Source organism: Solanum tuberosum, unplaced genomic scaffold, assembly GCF_000226075.1.
Source record: "Solanum tuberosum cultivar DM 1-3 516 R44 unplaced genomic scaffold, SolTub_3.0 scf00014, whole genome shotgun sequence".
In the NCBI taxonomy this organism is placed as follows: Eukaryota; Viridiplantae; Streptophyta; class Magnoliopsida; order Solanales; family Solanaceae; genus Solanum; species Solanum tuberosum.
This window is the reverse complement of record NW_006238939.1, coordinates 2617158-2622732: the sequence shown is the minus strand read 5'-3', so window position 1 is coordinate 2622732 and position 5575 is coordinate 2617158.

The window sequence follows — 5575 nt, the reverse complement described above, 5'->3', positions numbered from 1 at the left end:
TGGAACTCCTTCCAGAAAGGATTGGGGACACAGGTTAATCTTAGTACAACCTTTCACCCTCAGACAGATGGCCAGGCTAAGCGTACAATTTTTACACTCGAGGATATATTACGGGGCGTGCGCGCTAGATTTGAAGGGTAGTTGGGATGACCACTTGCCTCTTATTAAGTTCACATACAATAATAGTTATCATTCCAGCATCGGGATGGCACCTTATGAGGGTTTGTATTGGTGAAAATATAGGTCCCCCATTGGATGCTTCGAGGTACGTGAATCAGGGTTGATTGGACCCCCGACGTAGTACAACAGACAATGGAGCAGGTTAAGCTCATTCGGGAGAGGTTGCTAAGAGCTCAAAGCCGATAGAAGTCATACTCAGATGTGCGACAAAGGGACTTAGAATTTTGTGTCGATGACTGGGTATTCTTAAAAGTCTCGCCTATGAAGGGTGTTATGATATTTGTCAAAAAAGGCCAAGTTTAGTCCAAGATTTATTGGGCCATATCGGATCCTTCGGAGGGTAGGAAGAGTGGCTTATGAGTTAGAATTGCCTTCAGGGCTAGAATCTGTTTATCCAGTTTTCCATGTATCGATGCTACGAAATTGCGTAGGAGACCCTTACCGGGTTGTCCCAGTTGAGGATGTTCAGATCATAGAGGATTTGTCCTACGAGGAAACTCCAGTTGTCCTATTAGATCGACAAGTCCGTAAATTGAGGACCTATGAGTTGGCTTCGATTAAAGCATTGTGGAGTACAAGAATAGAGAAGAGGTGACCTGGGAAGCTGGGGATGACATGAGGTCCAAATATCCTCAATTGTTTCATACCCTAGGGTGATGACATATCAGTTTATATTGGTGTAGTGGGGTAAGATACCTATAATTTTTTTTATATTATTGCTTCTTATTATGGTTGTCGTCGCTGTATTTTTGCTAGCACTGTTCTTGCGGAGCTATATTTCTTGCGGAGCTAAAAATTTATGCGTTTCAGGTTCTGGATAGTCACATTCACAAAGGATACTTTGTCTAAACTTTGGCAACTCCTACGGACATAACCGTGTGACTCAGATTTTTCATTCGAGGACGAATGTTTTTAAGCGGGGAAGGATGTAACACCCCAACTTTACTAAACGTCTAAATTAATTCATACATTCGTGGAAATACAAAGAGGGTGAGTAATAAATTAAAAATGATGTGGTATGTCATATTTTAAGTGTTCAAGGGTTATAACTCAAGTTTTGAAGTAAGGTAAGTCGCAAAATAAAAGTGGGCGAAAGTATCGTAAGTTCCTTTTTAAAGATTTCTCTGAAATTTGGGTCAGCTATTTCGGAAGTTTTCTCCCAATATATAACGAGTTATGGCTCCCACGACCCATTAAATCGAAGGTCTACGAGTTTAGTTTCCAATGCATCAAACAGTTTGTTCATACGACTTCAGAATAGAGAGATATTTGCGTTAGTGCGAGACTGCGCAAGTAGGCACGTGAGGTGGGTCCCCTAAGTCGGTGGAAACTTATAAGATAGCATCTTCTTCATTTTTCTTCATTCAGAATCGTGAGAAACCTACGAAAATCTGAAAAATACTTCTCAAATCATCCTTGAGTGTTAATGATCTCTTCTTGGCCTTTTATCAAAAATTGCCCTACGTCGCGAGCTCATCGTTTTGGTATAATTATCACTGTGAATTGAGCGGTGTAGCTCTGTGGAGGTTATGGAAGCAGGGTTTTTTTCAGTGGAGTGATTGTATTCAAGTGTTTTGGTCATTTAAAAAAAGGTAGAAATGACCTTTTATCAGTTTACGAATACCTTAGGTCTTGGATCGTAGTTTACGATAGGAATCCGTATCGATTGTCGTAGTAATTTTTATCCTTAATTACTGATTGGTTTTACCATTTTTCTTTAGTATTATAGCATGTGGATAGAGGTGTTTTCAGCATAAATTATAAAGGAAAATGTATGTTAAGGTTATTCCCTTCATCCGACATGTTTCCTTAGAGCTTGGGAGTGATATAATAGAGTAGTTAATGTTAGTTATGTTATATATGTAATAATGAGTGGTTCGCTGACTGAGTGGTTATAAACCCTCATTTTAGAAACTCACAATCTGTTCAGAATAATCCTAAGTTAGGAACGTTTTGGACATTACTCATATATATTATTTATAGCTAAATTGCTCGCCTTTAGCCTATTTAATTGTTTGTTGTCTCCCTTGGGGCTATTGTGCTTAGCTGTTGAGCTATGAACAACCTATGGGGCTATGATGTTGTCTAATATGATTACGTTATTGCCAAAGAGGGATATGTGCTCCCCACGGGGCTATATTGATGCCAAAGAGTGTTATGTGTTGCCTACGGGGATATTTTGACGCCAAAGAAGGCTATGTATTGCCTACAGAGCTATGTGATGCAAAAGAAAGCTACGTGCAGCCCACAAAGCTATGATGTTGCCTAAGAGGGCTATGCGCTGCCTACAGGGCTATATCGTTGCCAAAAAGGGCTATGTGACTTCTTACAAAGACAATGTACTACCGATAAGGTTATGTAGATTGATTTGGCACCTTCTGGGCTTATGGGGGCCTAAGTAGGTGGTATGTTGTTAGTACCTACCGGGCTTATGGGGGCTTGGTTAGGTTGATGTTTGATCATTATTGTATTTTATTAGATTCACTAGTGGGTTGGCATGGTTATCTAAATTTGATTTCCTTACTTGATTGCTTTTGGTATATTATGATACTTGCTCATTTAGTCTACAACCTTTCATACTCTGTACTGATGCCCCAATGCCTCGGGGCACTGCATTTATGCATGCTGGTCTTGACAGACGATCTAGTAGACCTCCTCAGTAGCAGGATTGACTTCTATCCGGTTTGTTAGCCCCTTTTCTTCGGAGCTGCCAGAGTTTGGAGGTTTGTTAACTTTTGTTGTGTATATTTTTATGGGTAGGCTGGGACCCTGTCCCGCCAATCTTTACTACTCTTTGAGGCTTGCAGATTAGTGTGTGGGGTGTAGAGCTAGGCTATGGCCATGCTGGCCCCGTTTTGTTGGTTTGCTGAAACTTTTGAGCTGTTTGATGTATTATGTTGATATATACCTGCTTCTAGTTTTTGTATAGATATCATGGTGGCCTCCACAGCCCAGTCAGGACTCTTGTGCTAGTTGGCTATTTCTTTATATGAATTCTTGAGAGTAGCTGTTTCTTTTATATATATGCTGACAAGGGCTTTACCGGCCGATGGCTTAGTTTTAAGCCGGGATATACTAGTTTGTTTTCTTGATTGCGTGTGTCTGCCATGCGCTAGGAGAAAATGGTTCAGCAGGGTCGGCTCGGGCCTGAGTTTTTGCATTAGGAGCCAGTTACGCCCCTTGAATTTTGGGTCTGGCATTCTATACCCTGGAAAAGTTTATGATACTTCTTGCTGCGTGGGTGAGATGTTGTATCATCACATAGCTCATTATACACAAATGGAGTTGTTATTGTATTCTTCAATTTGAATTACTATCTACTATTTTAAAGGTTTTCGATATATTGTATCTTTTATTGTTGCTTTATCCTTGAGTAACTTGAGTTGAGTATCTTGAGTTGAGTACCTTTGAGTTGAGTATCATACCGTTGAGTTGAGTATTATACCTTTGAGTTGAGTATCTTATTCTTAAGTTGAGTTTAGTTGAGTGAGCTGAGAAGAGGTAAGTATGTTTCCGTTTTATCAAGTTCAAGCGTATGTTTATGCTTTAGAATTCCCCTTACATGCTTGTATCTTGAGTTGAGTACCTTTGAGTTGAGTATCATACCGTTGAGTTGAGTATTATACCTTTGAGTTGAGTATCTTATTCTTAAGTTGAGTTTAGTTGAGTGAGCTGAGAAGAGGTAAGTATGTTTCCGTTTTATCAAGTTCAAGCGTATGTTTATGCTTTAGAATTCCCCTTACATGCTTGTAGATTCCACATAGTGAGCCATTTGGCCTGCAACGTTTCATGATGCAGATGCAGGTGTTCAGGATCATCAATAGGCATTTCGTTAAGGTCATGTGATATTCCAGTCAGCTTTGGTGAGCCTTCTGATATTCCAGAGGACTTTACCTTTACCTTACAGTTAATAGTTTTGAGATGTCGTGGGTCTTGTCCCGATATCTTTCTGTAATAGTAGAGGCTTCATAGATAGACAAAGTTGTAGAGTTTTCTTTATTTACTTTCTTTTGAGTATTGTTCAGACATTCTTAAAGTTCACTATTGGAGTTCAATGAATTTAATTCAGTTTTAAACTTATGTATGCTTGAGTTAGTCTTCCGCTTGTAGCCAGCCAGGATGAGGGTTCTCTTGGGGACTAACAATGGTTCTCGAGTGCCTTCCACGTCCATGGTATATGATCGGGTCGTGACAATATCATACCTTTACACTCAACCCCATTACATGCCTTGAAAAGACCGTCATAATCTTGAGTGAGTTGAAAAGAATGTTGATTGGAAAATAAGGACATGCTTATTGGAAGAGTCATGCATGTGTTCATCTTTATGAGTGTAGGAGTTGTATTTGATTCCGAAATATTAATTTGTGGAGGAATTTTGTGTGAACATTGAATCATCATTTTTTTGAGGGCATTTGAATATTTTTTTTAGCTTGAACTTGCATTTGAAGCAAATTATGAGCTTGAGTCCATTTGATAATGGTGAGTCAAAATTTGAAAATTAGAGTGCACAGTTGAACATTGTATGTGCAGTTTGAACCTTTTGTGTGCATTTGTGTTGAGTCTTGAGTTGCACTGTTTGAAGACATCATTGTTGAACTAATTGATATTGAGTTTTACTTGAGGACAAGTAAAAGTTTAACTTGAGGGTGTTGATGAGTCTGAGATTTTGACTCATTTAGGGCTTGTTTCCATATTTTAGTGTCCTCAATGCCTAATTTATGCTCAAAACTGATGTTAAAGTGTTAATTTGCAGCAATGAAGGCTAAAGAGCAAGGCAAGGACATTACCGGGCAAAAAGGAGCGAAAAAGCTAAAGAAGTTGAAGGAAGGTAATCATGGTGATCGCCAAGACCACTCGGCGAGCCGCCGAGTGGCTCTTTTGCTCGCTTAAAGTTCCAGCATGTCAGCCCCAGGGAAGAACTTACTTGGCGACAGAAATGGACATTTGGCGGACCGCCGACCGCATCGGCAACCCCGATCCTAAGAAGGAAAAGTGATGGAAAACCGGCGATGGACTGGAGCAAAAGGCGCGTCGTCGACTTCGACTTACTTCGCCTAATGGTCCTGAAGGCCAAAATTTGGGAGACTCAAAATTGAAATTTAAAAGGAGAGTTTTGGGTTCTGAGTTCGAAAGTTTTTTGGTGTTTTAGTTTTTTCTGACTTTTGAGTTTTCAAGTGTAGAACGTTGAACTTTTGAAACTTGTTTTTGAGGAATTTTCATTTGGGTTTTTGAACGTAGTTGATTTGAAGCATTATAGAAACTTGGAAACCATTACCAAGATCATGGCTAACATAAGTGGTAATAATTTCTTCCTTTTTATGATGTGTAGCTAAAACCCCAATTCTTGGGGTGTGATCATTTGATTATTGGCTTAATTAGCTTATGGGTATTTCT